This window comes from Jaculus jaculus, chromosome 2 (assembly GCF_020740685.1).
Source record: "Jaculus jaculus isolate mJacJac1 chromosome 2, mJacJac1.mat.Y.cur, whole genome shotgun sequence".
Lineage (NCBI taxonomy): Eukaryota > Metazoa > Chordata > Mammalia > Rodentia > Dipodidae > Jaculus > Jaculus jaculus.
This window is the reverse complement of record NC_059103.1, coordinates 174,244,889-174,263,679: the sequence shown is the minus strand read 5'-3', so window position 1 is coordinate 174,263,679 and position 18,791 is coordinate 174,244,889. Positions and strand designations below refer to the sequence as shown.

General features: G+C 43.5%; 1 non-coding gene across 1 annotated transcript; it reads left to right on the top strand.

The window, feature by feature from the left end:
- Positions 1-11,740: 11,740 nt before the first annotated feature.
- Positions 11,741-11,850, top strand: LOC123459014. The gene has a single exon (XR_006635946.1). It is a non-coding gene; the product is annotated as a U6 spliceosomal RNA (small nuclear RNA).
- Positions 11,851-18,791: the final 6,941 nt, after the last annotated feature.

Sequence of the window (18,791 nt, the reverse complement as noted above, 5' to 3'; positions counted from 1 at the left end):
CTCTCTCTCCCTCTATCTGTCTTTCTCTCTGTGTCTGTCGCTCTCAAATAAAAAAAAATATTTTGATGTTTCTTTTTCCATTTTTGACATCTTCATACATATATTTCATAATGTACTTTGATCTTATTCCCTCCAATTACCCTCTCTTATCCTCTCCCCTCCCATTAACACCTTTCCTCTTTTCCATTAATCCCTACCTTTGCTTTCATGCCTTTTTATTTATTTTTGTTATTTTTTTATTATTAAGATTTATACGGATACATTCATGCCTCTTTTTTTTGACTAGTTAAAACAGTGTCACCTGCATGATCATGAATGGAAGGTTATTTACTGTGGGATGGGCATTTTCCCCGTGCTACACCACTGATGAGCCTGACTGCCCTCTCCCAACAACCATTACACACCATTAGCTATTCTGGGAGGTGATGTATTGACTGGCTCAGTCTTGTATAGGAACTCACAGCTGCTGTGAATTCATGAGTGTAACAGCCACGTTGTATCCAGAAGACAATGTTTTACAGCCCTTCTCCCAATCTTTCCGCTCCTACATTCTTTCTGCCTGAGGTTCCTGTTAGAGACTGAGTGCACAGTAGTCACTTCTCTGACAAAAAATTTTTAAACTATTTTTCATGCAGGAGAGAGAGAAAGGGAGAGACAATTGGTGCACCAGAGCCTCCAGCCAATGTAATCAAACTCCAGATGTGTGCACCCCCTTGTGTGCATGTGTGACATTGTGTGCTTGTATCACTGTGAGTTTGGCTTACATGGGACTTGGAGAGCCCAACATGAGTCCTTAGGCTTTACAGGCAAGTGCCTTAACTGCTAAGCCATCTCTCCAGCCCCTTCTCTGCAATTTTGACAGTCATGTTTCTTGGCACTCACAACTATCCATTATAGTAAATTTCTGTGATCAAGACTTCAAGCAGTACTAATCTATGGGAACAAATATAGACATGCAGGAGGCATCTTTACATGCCTTCCATTTAGCATAACTACAGTAGTAAGTTCCTTTCTAGGGTTCATGTCCCTAACCATGGGCTTTTGGCCAGGTTCACAGTACCAGGCATGAAATCCCTCTTGTGGAGTGGACCTCAAACCCAAGCAGAAAGTTGGTTACTCCCATAACATTAATACCACTGTTACACCAGTGGAAATATCTTACCTGGCAGATTGGTTGTGCAATTAATTACACAGTGTCTACAGCTGAGTAGAACTATTGATGGCTTTTCTCCCCCAGCAGCTCACAGAGCACCTTCTGGTAGAAAGAAAGCTAGCCTGCAATGAGGAATCTCCCAGCTCAGTTCCAGCTTTCTTTCTCTTTAAATAAATATATATATTTATCATGGGCTGGAAAGATGGCTTAGTAGTTAAGGTGCTTGCCTGCAAAGCCAAAGGACCCAGGTTTAATTACCGAGGACCCATGTAAGCCAGATGCACAAGGTGGTACAGGCGTCTGGAATTCGTTTTCAGCAGCTGGAAGCCTTGGCACACCCATTCTTTCCCTCTCTATCATCTATCTATCTATTTATCTATCTATCTCTTTCCCTGCCTATGTGAATAAATAAATAAAATTAAAAATATATATATTTACTTGAGGGAGAATATGAATACAATGAGTGCACCAAGCCCTCTTGTGACTACAAAAAGAATTCAGATGCATGTGCCACTTTGTGTGTGGCTTGATGTAGGTACTGGGGAATCAAGCCTGGGCCATCAGGTTTTGCAAGCGTCTTTAACCTCTGAACCATTTCACCAACCCACAGTTGTATTGTTCTATGTCCTGCAAGTGAAACGTGTGAAGTCTTCAGCAATAGGAACTTGTCATCTGGTTTTGATGAGTAACCAAGAGCAATGGCAACAGCCTATATCGTTTTAGGGGTTCTGTGTTTTAATAATGAGGTTTGTGGGGTCTAGCAGCAGCAGTAAGCTCTGGTACTGTGTTTTTTTTTAATTTTCTTGTTTATTTTTATTTATTTATTTGAGAGCAACACACAGAGAGAGAAAGAGGCAAAGAGAGAGAGAGAGACAAAGAGAGATGGGCGTGCCAGGGCCTCCAGCCACTGCAAACAAACTCCAGCTGTGTGTGTCCCCTTGTGCATCTGGCTTACATGGATCCTGGGGAATCAAGCCTCAAACCAGAGTCCTTTGGCTTCACAGGCAAGTGCTTAACTGATAAGCTATCTCTCCAGCCCTGGTACTGTGTTTTAATAGTGAAGTTTGTAGGGCCCAGCAGCAGCAGCGGCGGCGGCGGCAGGAATGTCTCTGTAAGGTCCTTGTCCTTCTCCCTGAAGCAGGCCATAGAACCCAGCAAAGACTTCTTGACCTGTTGCTGTGGAAGGGAAAGATGCTGCCCACGTGCCCAGAAGCAAGTCTGAGCAGGCAAGTGAGCAAAGCTTCCCATCCATTATCAGGGTCACCTGCTTTGTCCAATTATATTCTCTGTGACTGCCCACTTTGTCAGCAAACAGCATAAAAATGGGTTCTTATGTTGTCTGCTGACAAGTGACTGGAGTAAACACTGACCAAAGGAAAAAAGGCGTCTCCAGACTCATGGCTTGCATAAGGCATTGATTCCTCCAAGTCCCAGCTTTCAGACTCTGGTAGGATACTCAGAGACAAATTCCTTGTGGTAAATACATAATGTAATTGTATACACACAGTGGGGATTCATTTCTTTGGAAAACCCTAACCCTAACTCCCTGCCTGGCTGATTTTATTGTTTATGTCTCTCAACCTCAGAACAATTTGAAACACCTGCCTAGCTACATGAAGTTTTAAGTAAGCAAAAGAAAAAAACATTTTTTTTTTTGTTTTTGTTTTTGAAGACCAGGATTTTCCTAGCTAGCCTAGTACTCATAGCAATCCTTCTGCCTCAGCCTCCAGTATCCTAGGATATAGGCAGGTGGTGGTTTGATTCAGGTGTCCCCCATAAACTTAGGTGTTCTGAATGCTAGGTTCCCAGCTGATGGAGATTTGGGAATTAATGCCTCCTAGAGGAGTGTATTGTTGGGGATGAGCTTATGGATGTTATAGCCAGTGTTTGGCACATTCTCCTGTTGCTATTGTCCACCTTATGTTGGCCAGGAGGTGATGTCCACCCTCTGCTCAGGCCATTGTTTTCCCCTGCCATCATGGAACTTCCCCTTGAGTCTATAAGTCAAAATAAACTTTTTTTTTTTTTCTGCCAGCAATGTGAACCTGACTGCAACAAGGCATGTGTCACCATACCTGATTTGTAGGACTTTAAAAAAAATGTTTAAAGGAGGGGAACAAGCAGATTCATTAGAAAGGAGAATAGAAATGAAACAAGATTAAAAGCAGGACAAATAAAAGCACCGTGGTGTCATAATCTAAAGGGAAGCAGATGTTAAAGATTTTGACCAAAGAAAATTAAGAAGCAGCCAAGCGTGGTGGCGGCACACGCCTTTAATCCCAGCACTCAGGAGGCAGAGGTAGGAGGATCACCATGAGTTCGAGGCCACCCTGAGACTACATAGTGAATTCCAGGTCAGCCTGGGCTAGAGTGAGACCCTGCCTCAAAAAAAAAAAAAAAAAAAAAAAAAAAGAAAGAAAGAAAGAAGGCAAGAAAGAAAAGAAAATTAGGAAGCAAAGAAGGCAGGCTGGCAACATGAAGCTAGGAAATCAACAAACAAATAGGTAACAAAAGTGAAAAAAAAATGGCAATGAAAAAGAAAGGCAAAGAAGTTAAGATGTCACAGGCCCCTCCATTCCAGGGTGGGCTGGAGGAGGAGCCGAGGCTGGCAGGCAGGGGCAATACCCATCCCAGATGGTGGCTGAAGAGTTAACTTTCCTGGTCAGGAGGAACTGGAGCTGTGTCTGGCAGTAAAGATAAGAGCCTTCCAGAACGCTTATTTCACAGAAGAAGCTCTGATGTGAGGGCACACGGCCAATTCAAATCTGGAAAGCTGTGACTATGGAAAATTTTACATTTCCTTTCCCCAGAAGTACCTATTTCCATAGGCCCGCATCCCAGAAGGAAAGCTAACACTTCAGCACTCCAAGAGTCATGTCTCCCTGGCAAACAAGAGAGGGATCCCAAATAGATGCCCACAAACCTTCTCTGACTTAAGAGGCAAGAGGGAAGCTCAGACAGCCATTTCTATGGGGGAGTGGAAAGCATAAGTCTTGTTTCTCAGCACAAGGCTGTGACTGCTTCAAGCAAACAAGACAGAGTTTCCCTGTAAAGGAAGTGAAGTGAGAAACAGAAACACGCTGGAAAACTGTCAAAGGGAACCAGTGCAGACCTCTGCCACAGCAGACCCTACGCTCACACGGCGGCTGCAATCAGGGGACTTCTGTGAATAGTCTGTTATGGGGAAACCAACCACTCTCTAATTGGACTGGAGGCTGAAATACATGCCTGCTACTGAAAACCTAGCAAAAGCCTATGGTGGGGTATTTCACAAGCCCTAGGGATGTAATGCCTGCTGCTGTCTGGCTAAATGCATATATTATGCTCACCAAACTGCCCTGTAAGCACCTAACATTCATACCCGTATATTAACATTACTCTCACTTTTGGTTAGAGAAGCTTCTCTTTTCAGATGACGTTGACCACTGGGATGACTCAAAAGGCTCCATAGTGCTAAGAATTAACAGAGGAGTGCTCAGCACTGAAACATCTCTATCACACCTTCCAAGGCTCAGAGTCCATTGTGGAACAGGTGACAGAAAGAAAGTAAGAGCCAAGGGAAGGGTAGGACTGCTCACAATGCACTCTTCCAGACTCAAAATGGCCTGGATATCCATGACCTCACAATGCCTGGCACATCCTTCACAAGACCCTCATAATAGGAGGAAAAGATGATGACATCAAAATAAAAGAGAGGTTCTGAAGAGATTGCTTAGTGGTTAAGGTGCTTACCTGCACAGCCTAAGGACCCAGGTTCAATTCCCCAGGACCCACATAAACCAGATGCACAAGGTGGTGCATGCATCTGGAGTTCATTTCCAGTGGCTGGAGGCCCTGATGTGCCCATTCTCTCTCTACATCTATCTGCCTCTTTCTCTCTCTCAAATAATAAATTAAAACAGGACTGTACAGATTGCTTGTTGGTTAAGGTGCTTGCCTGTGAAGCTTAAGGACTCAGGTTTGATTCTCCAGGTCCCTCATAAACCAGATGCACATGGTGGTATGTGCATATGGAGTTCATTTGCAGTGGCTAGAGGCCCTGGCATGCCCATTCTCTCTCTCTCTCTCTCTCTCAAATAAATAAATGAAAAATAAAATTTTAAAATTAAAAAATAATTAGTTAAAATAAATAAGAGAGAGACTGAGGGGGAGGGGGTGTTAGAGAGTGGGCTTGTGAAGAGGAAAGTGGGTGAGGAAATTATCATAGTTTATTGTCTATAATTATGAAAATTGTCAATAAAATGTTTTTTAAAAAGACTTCTGTGAATAAGAGGTATAGCGGTTTGATTCAAGTGTCGCCCCATAAACTTAGGTGTTCTGAATGCTAGGTTTCCAGCTGATGGAAATTTGGGAATTAATGCCTCCTGGAGGCAGTGTATTGTTGGGTGTGGGCTTATGGGTATTACAACCAGTTTCCCCAGGCCAGTGTTTGGCACACTGTCCTGTTGCTATTGTCCACCTGATATTGTCCAGGCGGTGATGTCCATCCTCTGCTCATGCCATTGTTTTCCCCTGCTGTCGTGGAACTTCCCTTCGAGTCTGTAAGCCAAAAATAAACCTTTTTCCCACAATCTGCTCTTGTTAGCGAGATTTCTGCTAACAATGTGAACCAGACTGCAACAAGGAGCTGACCAATAATGTGTCACATATTTATAATACCAACTCATTTTATAAATGTGATAATTATGTTTTTGATGAAATAAGAGCAGTGACAAAATAATTTAGTAATTAAGTCAACAAATTGCAAAATCTAACTAGAGCTTTAATAGCACTTGTATTATAGCATTGAGTATGCTTGCAAAACACTCGTAGGTGAAAAGATGCCCTCGTATAGCATACAGGAGGTCTTGGGTTCAAGCCTCAGCACTGGAGAAGCTGGAGAGAGGTAAGAGAGAAGATGAGAGCAAAGACTTTAGTCCACCTCCTGTTACAGGGTAGATTCAATGAATATACCCACTGGAGGACCAGGGCACACAGCCCACTATAGATGTGCTAAGCATAGTATTTAAAAATGGAGTTATGGGCCAGGTGTGGTGGCATACACCTTTAATCCCAGCACTCAGGAGGCAGAGGTAGGAGGATCACTGTGGGTTCAAGGCCACCCTGAGACTACACAGTGAATTCCATGTCAGCCTGGGCTAGAGGGAGACCCTACCTTGGAAAACAAAACAATAAATAAATAATAAAATAAAAACGGAGTTATGAACCTATAAATAAGACCACTGCTAGAGCAATCCTTGAAAAATGTAGCTGAGACCCTATGTTACTTAGCTTTTCTGTTGCTGTGACCAAAATACCTAACATAAACAACTGAAGAGAGCAAGAATTTCTTTTAGCTCATGACTGAAGAGGGTTCAGTTCACGGTCACTTGTCAGCTGATTCCTGGGCTGGAACATCATGGTTGTAGGCATGTGAGGCAGATGGGCAGGAAGCACAGCTGAACCATAGTGAGGCCAGGAACAAGAGACCCCCAGGGAACCAGGCCCAATGACCAACTTCGTCCAAATACGTGCCACCTCCTAAAGTTTCTAGAGCCTTTCAAAATAACGCTGCCATCTGGCGACATAGGTTTTTTAACACATGATCTCCAGGGGACATTTCATATTTAAGCCCTAACACACTCTACAAATGAGTTTCCTTTGTTGTTAAGATCATATATATATTCTTCACACTGTTCTGGGAGACCCTGCCTAGCATACCACTGTACCCACCACCTCATAACCCCCCTTTTTCTCTCTCTCTCAACTATGGGGCAGGGTGACACAGCCTGTGTAAAGTGAGTTCACTTGAGAGCTCCTCTACCTGTTTCTTCCTTTTTTTTTTTTTAACTTTATTTGAGAGAGAGAGACAGATACGGAGAGAGAAATGGGTGTGCAGGACCTTTAGCTGATGCAAATGAACTCCAGACACAAGTGCCACCTTGTGCATCTGACTTACATGGGTACTGGGAATTAAACTTGGGCCCTCTAGCTTTGCAGACAAGTGCCTTAACCCCTAAGCCATCTCTCCAGCTCACCTGTTTCTTTGGTTCTTCATGTGGCTGGTGTCTAATGAGAAACAACTGGAAAGCCCTCTGATGCTCTTCCAACCCCTTCCCAAACCAGACCAGCCCTCTTTTGCCTCACAAGTTTAGAGGTTAACAGGCCTTGTTAGGGTTTGGATTGTAAATGTCCCTGTTGTAGCTTGCATGTGAAATTTCCACAGTTGATGCCACTATTTGAGGGTAATAGATCAGCTCATCTTCCAGGTGACCTGTCTGTTCTCTGACCCACTGAGATGTGAGCAAGCAGCCTCATGCCACAACCAGGAGCTGGCCCTGCCTTCCTTCCTCACCAGTTGTGAACCAAAACAAACCATTACTCCTTGAGGTGGCTTCTTTCAGATACTTGTCATAGCAACAAAAGAAATAACTAATACAGGAAATTGGTACCAAGATATGGAGTGGCTGCTATTACTATGAGAAACCTCACCATGTGGCTCACAGACCTTTGAAAATGGTTCACCAGACACATGCAAGATAGTTTGGATAGTTTGGACAGGTAGAGCAGCCCTGGAATGTTGTATGTAGAGCTGAATGGGGCAATTCTGGTGTTTTGAGAGGAGTAGGGTTCTGACAAAAATGCAGAGTGTCAAGTTTATATTCGTGAGGCTTAAGAGAACACGGACTCTATCACAATTGGACTAAAGACCATTTGTACTACATCCTGATGGAGAATGTGGCTTGAGTGCCGCTGAGTTCAAAAGTAACAAGTTGGGCAAGACAGGCAACTGGGATGACCTTTGCAGCTGTGGAGAAAGCAAACCAGGCTCTATCTCAACCTGGCAGCCGAACTTGGTGGCATCTGCCTTGCTCTTATTTTGCCTGTACACAAAGTGCAAGAGTTATGTGGTCATGAAAGCTTGCACCAGTGTCCCAGAAAGCCTCTGGGGCCAGGCGATGTGTGGCGGGATGAAATTCCCTGCAAGGAGGTCTTGGTCATTGGGTAAAACTGTCACTCTTTTAAAACTGTATTTTACGGGCTGGAGAGATGGCCTAGCGGTTAAGCACTTGCCTGTGAAGCCTAAGGACCCCGGTTCGAGGCTCGGTTCCCCAGGTCCCACGTTAGCCAGACGCACAAGGGGGCGCACACGTCTGGAGTGCGTTTGCAGAGGCTGGAAGCCCTGGCGCACCCATTCTCTCTCTCTCCCTCTATCTGTCTTTCTCTCTGTGTCTGTCGCTCTCAAATAAATAAAAAATAAATTAAAAAATTTAAAAAAACCTGTATTTTACAATGTTGTATATTTATAATCCCCATCTATGTTCAGAACACTTTTAAACATCTTTTCTAAAAAACCCTCTGCCAATTGGAAGGTGCTGAAAATCCCTCTACCGACCAGGTACCCGCCAACCACTAACCTTGCTGAATCTGTGACATGTCATAATGAAATTCCAGTTGACTGCTTGGGTCTGACTTCCTTCACTTAGCATGTTTTCAAGATCGGTCCATGTTGGGGCATGAATCAGTGCTTGGTCACTTTTTATGGATGCACAGTATCCCATTGTGATCTCCCACACTGTTTACCCACCATTCATCAGCTGATGGATGTGACTGTTTCCTGGATTATTATGGACACTTGGAACTTCCATGTGCACTGTCTTGTGTGGGCTCATGAGATTCTGGGCAGGATTTTGGTCTTTCTTCCTTAGTGCATTTCGTCCTTCCTTTCTACTTTTGCTTTATGCTTTGCTTTCCTTATCGGGGGCAGAGCAGGGGGGTAATTTGTTTCGTTTGTTTGCTTTTTCAAAATAAGAGTCTCACTCTAGCCCAGGCTGACCTGGAACTCATAGCAATCTTCCTGCCTCAGTCTCCTAAGTGATGAGATTAAAGTTGTGCACCACCATGCCTAGCTCTTGTTTTTTTTTTTTTTTTTTTTTGTTTTTGTTTTTGTTTTTGTTTTTGTTTTATCTGAGACAGGATCACAACCCCTTTGTCTCTACTTCCTAAGTGCTGGGATGTGCCACTATGTCTCACTCTGATAACTTTTAATGAAAAATATGTCTTCTAATTAGATGTAGTTAAAAGAGAAAAGAGAATTAATTTTGCCTGGTGTGGTGGCACCCAGCACTTGGGAGGCAGAGGTAGGAGGATTGCTATGAGTTTGAGGCCAGCATGGGACTATAAAGTGAATTCCAAGTCATCCTGGGCTAGAGTGAGACCCTACCTTGAAAAACCAAAAAAAGAGAGAGAGAGGTAATTAATTTTAATTAACATAAGATATAGAAGGCAAAAGTAAGAAGCACAAACTAAAAATGTGTATATATAAATAAAAGCCAGGTGGGGTGGTTTACATCTTTAATCTCAGCACTCAGAAGACTGAGATAGGAAGATCACTGTGAGTTTAAGGCCAGTCTGGGCTACAGAGTGAGTTCCAGGTCAGCATGGGATAGAGTGAGATCCTGCTTCAAAAAAAAAAAAATGTATAAAATGGGATTAACAACAAAACACCATTTCAAGATTCTCAGCACCATGTATCTTACTAGAAAATTTGTACCTCATGCCCACAATACTCCAGAATACACATTATCAGAATTATCTCCCTTCTACCAATGAAATGGTTCAGCTCTAAGATGTCAGGCTGTGGCAGACTCGGAGAGGCGAGAGGGGACAGCGGGCCTCTGGTTCATTCACGGCAAATATCGATGGTCCCATTACCCCGTCAAAGAGGCGCCCATCAAATTTAAAAAACACTAAACAATATTCTGCTTTCAGAAAACACAGAGATGCCAAGTTTAAAAGTGGAGGGCGGGGGGGGGGGTTCCAGTTTGAACAAAAGGGGCTTTATTCCGTGGGCAAATGAGCTCTTGGAGATTTGGAGCAATAGCCAGGCCATCCTCTGCTGCCAAGCGAGGGTGAACTGAAGGTGAGCGGAGACTGAGGACAAAGCGTCCACTTAGGAAGCTGTCAAGTACCCTGGGGAAGATATACAACAGTGGCGATGGCAAAGAAGGAGGCAGGGGTGGGCTCCAGAGTGCTGCAGCACCAGGAGCACGGGGAGGGGAGCACAGCGCCGGGTCGCAGGTGAGCAGCATGGCTCTGGGCAGGGTGGCGGCCCTGGGCTCAAGATGACAAGACCCACGCCTGCACACCACTGATGCAACCCGGCCGCCCTTGAGCCTCCTCCCCCAGGGCGTCTGGAAGCCATCAGACTTCTAGCAAGAGGTGGTGCCTGCTTCTCCATTTTATGCACCTCTTAAAAATCCCAGTCAGAGGGCTGGAGAGGTGGCTTAGTGGTTAAGGCGTTTGCCTGCAAAGCCAAAGTATCCTGGTTTGGTTCTCCATGACCCACGTAAGCTAGATGCATAAGGGGGTGCAAGCATCTGGAGTTCGTCTGCGGTGGCTGGAGGCTCTGGCGCACCCATTCTCTCTCTTTCCCTCTCCCTCCCTCCCACATTCACTCTCTCTCTTGAATAAATAATAAATATATGTGTGTGTGTGTGTGTGTGCATGCGTGCGTGTGTATATATTTTAATCCCAGGCAGTAGAGACAACGTAACTCAAGAACCTGGGCTGAGCATCTCCCTAGAGTCAGGCGCAGTGAAGGCCCTGCACACCACGGATGCCAAGTAGGCACTGACTGGCAGAGGAAATGACACTCCCAATCAGAACCACACAGCTGTGTTTTCAGTTCTGCTGATTCAATATTTCCCATCAGAAACAGCTTTAGGTCTCTCAATATTGCAACCAGTTTATCCTCATGCACAGAAAGGCACAAAGTGTACATAACGCCTTTGGAGATCAAAGAGAACGCTGTCTGGGTAGCAACCTGGGGCACATCAACAGTGACTCAGAGTAACCCTTTCTTCTCCTTGTTTCTCAGATTGTTGGGAAATCCAATCTGGCAATCAAAGCAAGCCGAAGCTAAGCTGGCTCTTCCAGTTACAGACGTAAGAGAAAGCTAAGGCTATGAGGCATATTTGGAAGCTTAAGGCAAAAGGGCTCACTACCAAGGTATGGCTAAGTAAGCCGGCATGGTCTGATGCAGTAACCACAGCCACACACAGCTTGCTAATTGTACCAAAATTGAAATGTCCACCCTGAGACACACTGGCCACATTTCAAGTGTCCTACAGATGCATGAAGCTATGGGCCATCACATAGCATAGATACAGAATACCAACACAGAAACTTTGGTCCATGCTCAGTCAGATCTACTATCAGGTCTGAAAAGCAGGTCTATAGACTGGGGGATGGCTCAGTGGATAAAATGCTGCCCATATAAACATAAGGTTCCCAGTTCAGATCCCCAGTATCCATGTACAAAGCTGGGCACAGAGGCACATACCTGTAATCTCAGTACCGGGGAGGCAGAGGCAGGAGAATCCCCAGGACTTGCTGCCTAGCTAGTCTAGCCAAACAGCTGAGATCCAAGTTCAGTGAGACTTTGTCAAAAAACAAAACAAAAAGGTATAGAATGGTTTGAGAAAGACATTTAATTCCTCTCCATGAATGGCACACATGTGTACAAATGCACATAAGGCTACACACACACACACACACACACACACACACACACACACACACAAAGAATTTAGAAAACCAACTCTAGTGCTCCCTTCAGTAGCACACATACTAAAATTGGAACGATATAGATATAGAGATTAGCTTGGCCCCTGCACAAGGATGACATGCAAATCAGTGAAGCGTTCCATATTTTTAGATTCCAAACAAGGAAAATATTTGAATTGGGATGCTGTTTCCAGATTTTTGCAGAAATATATTCAGAAAGAAACAGAATGTCTGAGCACAGCAAAACCAAATGTATCAGCCTGTACACAAACCTCCAGAGAGAAGATGCAAGGCACAGATCGGCAGTTTGGTCAGATACTTCATCAAGTGTGAAAATGAAAGTGGGCAACATTATATACTATAAATAATTGACTTAATACTTCAAAAGAAAAAAGATAACCAAGGTTATTTTTGTTTGTTTTGTTTTTTGAGGTAGGGTCTCACTCTAGGCCAGGCTGACCTGGAATTCACTATGAAGTCTCAGGGTGGCCTCGAACTCATGATGATCTTCCTGCCTCTGCCTCCCAAGTGCTGGGATTAGAGGGGTGCGCCACCACGGCCGGCTTCCAAGTCTATTCTTTATGATTCTAGGTTGGCTTTCCTGGGCAGGCATACTAAGTTCAGCTACTACTTGAGGAAGGGAGCATTTCTTCTGGCTCCATGGTTAGTAAGGGAATTGTCCACCATGGTGGGAGGATGAAGGGACCGGCCACATTGCTCTGATTGCCAGACAGGAAGCTGACAGAGACACTGTCGGTACTCCTTTGCTTTCTCCTTCTGTTCAGTCCGGCACCCTAGCACAAGATGGTGCCACCCACATTCAGGGTGGCTCTTCCAGTCTGTTAACCTTCACACAGATGCAACCAAATGTGTCTCCTGGGTTATTCCAAATCCAATCAGGTTAGCCATGGTTAGCCTTCACACATCCTAAGTATGTTTTTAGGCTTTGGATTTCACAAATAAAACTTTTTTTAAAATTTGAGATTGCTAGATTTTTCTAGAAATTATCTTTCTAGAAAAACCGCACTAGATGCCAAGGCAGTAAGCCCCATAAAGGCAGGCTGTACCTTTAGCACTATACCCCTGGCTCAAAGGAAATGCCTGGTTTATAGTGCCTGCTAAGTAACTTATCTGCTCATGGCCACATATGCACCCATAATCTATTTTTTACCTCTTACATTTTGTTAATGAAGACTGTGTCACAGGATGGCACCAGTCTACTAAAAGGTATTTGAAGTACATACACACACACAAACACACACACACACACACACACACACACACACAGAGGCTGGATTGTCACCAAACGAGCCATCTAATATTTTCAGACAATTTTTTTTTATTAATACATGCTTGTAACAAAATATCCCACACCAAAATGCTATTAAGTGTAGGCTTCTCTAACAGCATTTCAGAACCAGTGGCAGGACAAGAAAGTGGCTTTCAATGGTCCAAGAGTGCCCTCTGGTGGTTAAATGTAGAACCTGCACAGTCATTTTTATAAAAAGTGACTTGAAACTTATGCTCTGAGAATCTGTTCAAATATATCCAAAGAAAATAAATTCTTACTCCAAAAAGACTTATCACACAACTAGTGACTTCAACCACATACCTAGAAGTGGCAAAAGACCTACTCTTGGAATATAATATGTTCTGCCTTCCTTCTGGCCACACTACTTCCAAGTTCATAGTAGTAGTAGTATTTCTTCCTTTGACTGACATTAACAGTAATTTTTACTTCCTCCTAATTCCTTACGTCTTTTTTGGGGGGTTCCACATACAAGCCCATTTCTCCTTATTCTTTCACATTTTCTAAGTATTGCCTAATCATGGCAAGTAGGTTAAAGGTAAAAATGTGATCTTGGCCAGCCTAGGCAATTTTCAAAGGTCAATTTGGCAATCTAAGGCCTTGCTGTTGGATTAATGAAGTGGGACATCTCTTCAGGTACCGGGAAAAGCCACCATGATCCCATGACTTGTCTTCTCTGAGAACACTAAGAATCACCATTTCAATGAGTCTCAAGATGCTCACAAATTAGAAGTTTACAAGCCCATTTGGGGTTTGGAGGAAAAATCTTTTTTTTTTTTTTTAATTAAAAAAGTTTACTTATTTGAGAGAGAGCATGCATGGGTATACTAGACCCTCCTACTACAAACTCTAGACAAATGTGCCTCTTTGTACATCTGGATTTACATGAGTACTGGGCTTGCAGACTTTGTAAACAAGAGCCTTTAACAGCTGAGCCATCTCCCCAGCCCATACAGGAAGACACTTTTGTGGGTTTTCTTGGAGGGAAAATCTTTAAAGGCAGTGTTGGAGAACTGTTGCCTGTCCACAGAACCAGTTTCTCCTGGGTGTTTGTCAAAAATGTAGATTTCTCCTCAAGATGGTAAGTCATGTCTTTGTGGAGCTTAGATGTGAATCTGCTGCATTTGTTTGAAATGCCTCAAGAAAGCCTCACCTTGCATACAATAGCCAACTTCAGTGCTGAGCAAGGGGTGGGAGACCTCTCACTGTTGGCTTGGTTTTCTTTTAAAATTTTTTCTTCTTGCATTATCTGTTGTCATTTTCTTCTTCTTTTTCTGCAGATCTAACCAACTCCAGGAGGTCGACTAATGGTGGCTGGTGTAGGCACATGCACACAGAGGTCAGCTTCTCTTTTCCAACTCACTTGAGGCAGGGTTCTCACTCTGCTGTGCTTTCTACGCTCACGGGGAGCTTCCAGGAAATTTTTTCCATCTTGTCCTCAGCATGCTGGGATTACAGAAGCCCACCATGGCTTCAGGTGGGGTCTAGGGAACGAACTTAGGTATTCAAGCTCGAGTGAAAAGCGCTTTCTCCACTGAGCCATCTTTCCAGTCCCAAGTAGGTGAACTTCTAACATAGTACTTTTGGTACTCAATCATAATGTTTTCCATGTTTCCTCTAGAACATAACTCTGTTACAAACCTTCTACACACCATGTTAATAAAACAATAACCACATTTTTACTAAAGGTAGAAGTGGTTTCATTGTAAGTAGTCCATAGTATTTATTTATTTATTTATTATTTAAGAGCGACAGACACAGAGAGAAAGACAGATAAGAGGGAGAGAGAGAGAATGGGTGCGCCAGGGCTTCCAGCCTCTGCAAACGAACTCCAGACGCGTGTGCCCCCTTGTGCATCTGGCTAACGTGGGACCTGGGGAACCGAGCCTCGAACTGGGGTCCTTAGGCTTCACAGGCAAGCGCTTAACCGCTAAGCCATCTCTCCAGCCCCCGTAGTATTTTTGAGAGGGATTTTAGCCTTGTGCATACATTTCTTTTTGTCCCCCCACCGTATATCTTTTAAAAAATATATATATATACACACACACATATATATATATATATATACACACACACACACATATACATATATATATTATTGACAACTTCTATACTTACGGACAACAAACCATGGTATTTTCCTTGCCTCCCCCACTTTCCCCTTCATAAATCTGCTCTCCATTATATTCCCCTCCTCTCTCTATTAGTCTCTTTTAATTTGATGTCATCATCTTTTTCTCCTATTACGAGGGTCTTGTGTGCATACATTTCTCAAAGTGGAAAGGCAGCAGAGACGTATCTACATCAACTCTTTACATTTTACTTCCATCATGAGCTGAGCAAAGGTGTGCACACTGCTGAGTATATATGTACAAGGTATTGCTTTAAAGGTACTGATTGGTAAATGCTCACTCCAAAAACCACGTGGAGTGTTGCAGCAAGACGATCTCCTTAGCAGCAATTTTAGCTAAGAGTTTTAGTGGCAAGAAAACCACCCAGGCATGCCACCACTGAACATGTCATCACCCATCCATCATCAAAGATAGGTCTGAATTCCTGCCAAACACCAATACAATGTACTACCTGATTATCCAACCTGAAAACCTACATTGCATCACTGTCTGTCTTGGGCAGAAGTGAAGGGGTGTGCTAGGCTCCCTCATACACGTAATATTGGAGAGCAGATGATACGATAAGAACCTAGAAGTCAGAAATGTAAGGTTCAAATTTAACTGTGACTCAAATTTCTGGAGCCCAAACTTCTGGGTTAAGGATGTAGTTGAGTGGTGGATCACTTGCCTAGCATAGGTGAGGCCCTGAGTTCAATCCCCAGCACATAAAAGTGGTTGACTTTTTTCCTTTTTTTCTTTACTTATGAGAGAGAGAAAGAGAATGAGAATATGGGTGTGCCAGAGCCGCCAGCCACTGCAAACAAACTCCAGATACATGTGCCCCCTTGTGCATCTGGCTTACCTGGGTATCAGCAAATCACACCTGGGTCTTTGGGCTTCACAGGCAAACACCTTAACCACTAAACCATATCTTCAGCCCTGTTTGACTTTTAATAAAAGAAATTATTAGTAGTTGGGGGGAGGGAGGGTATTACCATGGGATATTTTTATTATTATTTATTTATTTATTTGAGAGCGACAGACACAGAGAGAAAGACAGATAGAGGGAGAGAGAGAGAATGGGCGTGCCAGGGCTTCCAGCCTCTGCAAATGAACTCCAGACGCGTGCATACCCTTGTGCATCTGGCTAACGTGGGACCTGGGGAACCGAGCCTCGAACCGGGGTCCTTAGGCTTCACAGGCAAGCGCTTAACCGCTAAGCCATCTCTCCAGCCCACCATGGGATATTTTTTATAATCATGGAAAATGTTCATAAAAATTGTGAAAAGAAAAAAAAATAAGCAAACAAACAAAAAAGAAATTACTTAACTTCCTTGACATTGAGTCCCCATATTGTAAAAGAGCCAATGAGTCCTCACACCACCAACCATGTGGGGACAGGTTTGAGAAACATGTTCAACACACCCCATTACCTGGGCTGGCCAGAACCAAGAGATTACTTGATTAGTCAAGAGAACAGGCGCAGCCTTCCCCAGAAATGGTGGCCAACGTGGTCTGAAGCTCAGTGACACTGAACTTGCTCTAAGGTGATGTTTCAGGCACAAACTCTAACCCCAAATGACTTCTTCCAAACCTTCAGACTCCACAAGTGCGTACCTGGAACTTCCCTAATCTACTGCGTGGATAAGGAGTTCCTGACCCTTAGTACCCGCACCGAATCTACATGTGAGGTCACAGTTACTCATCACAGCAGCCCAGATCATCTCTGCTGCAGATGAAGCACTGTCACCATCCCAGTTCTACAGAGACAGCCTGGGCCACAGACCTTCTCATAGGCCCCAGGACCACAGAGCTCAGCAGCGGCACAGCTGGGGTCTGGCTCCAAAACCACATGCGAGCCCCTAAGCTGGACGAAGTCTCTAATGGAGGAGACAGTGAAAGTTCCACAGCTTCATGTGAGTTCGAGGCCACCCTGAGACTCCATAGTGAATTCCAGGTCAGCCTGGGCTAGAGTGAAACCCTACCTCGAAAAACAAACCAAAACAAAAAAAAGAAAAAAAGAAAAGAAAAAAAATTCAAAATTAAATTTTAAAAAAAGATCCCAGTCATAGAACTGTTCTGAGCATAGAGCTGGTTCAAGGTGGCAGGGCTGGGGGTGGACAACTGGAATTCTAGTGGACCACGACAAGCAGGGGAGGATGCTGAGCTGAAGCTCAGGGGACAGAAGCAGAAAGTCATCACCCGTGGATCTCATGCTGCACATCCGAAGAGTGTAAAGATGGGTGGGTGGGCACTGCTCTGCCCCAGTGTGAGGTGTCCCTCCAGTGATATGATCCAGCGAAGGGGCGGTATCACTAATTGGGTATGTTAGATATGTTCATGGGCTGGTTTTTGAGATGGTTTTAACTTGCTCATAAATCTGTCTTTCACCGAATTAATTTGATAAGTTCATGGTAGTAACATTTTATTTGTGTAAAAAAAAAAAAACTTAGCTATCAGTCTGTCATGGTTTGTGCCTCGCAGTTGGTAGCTGATTAATTATACAAACAAGATGTAGAGAAAAACAGAAGAAAGTTCCACAGCTTCAAATACACATGGGGATTCTAAAGCTGACCCCACCCCCACCTACAACTCATATCAGAGGATCATTTCTATCAAAGTCATCGTGTGGGCCCACCCACCACTGTCCACACACACTCGTATGACAGTGACTCACCCCATCTTAGACATACTAAGGTAAAAAGAAGACTTCTGGAAGAAGAAACAGAATTTCCTGATATCAAAACCAAAGATTTCAACTTCATCTTTTTATCTACTTATTTTTTCAGCTTGCTCTTATCCAAATAAAAACTGAAAAGAAGGCTGCCTTCCTAGTGTGTCTGGGATTTATAACATGGACAAAAAATGTTTTGGAAGCTGAGGTTCCCAAAGGAATAGGAACAGTGGTTTCTTTTCAGATTGTTTAAATCTTTCATCTTTTACTGAAACGAACAGAATGGTGTGAGCACTGTCCTCCCATCTGGAAGACTATAAGGACAGCACTGCCACACGAGCCACATTTAAAAGCTCTTCCTAGAATTTAAAGTCATTTGTTTCAGGATGGAGAGATGTCTCTTGCCTGCAAAGCCTAAGGACCCCAGTTCAATTCCCCAGGACCCACATACGCCAGATGCACAAGGTTGGTGCATGCATCTGGACTTCATTTGCAGCAGCCAGAGACCCTGATATACCCATTCTCCCTCTCTATTTGCCTCTTTCTCTCATTCTTTCTCAAATAAATAAAAACGTTATTAAAAAATAGTAATTCATTTCAGATGTTAAGGCTAGCAAAGCTTATGTTCACACTATCATCAACAATAAAAAGAGAAAATTAAAGCTTTTACAGACCTTAGAAGTAAATGTAAATAAAGACTTAGACAGAAGCAATGACTAATGCTGCATAGTTTTGCTCTAGTTTATTCAAAACTGGTCCCACTTCTTATTTGAGAGAACTAGACGTCTAGTGTCCAAATATAAATATCCATCGTATGTGGAAAAATAATCTTCAAATTTGTGCTGACCCAAATTTGGCACAATTAAATCATACGCAAGTCAGACACAAATGATCAGACCTCTGCATGTAACAAAAATCCTGAAAGTAGCATAGAAAGTTAGCAATAACATCTCTCACACTGAATTGTAAGCTTCTGAAGTTATACACACCAAAATA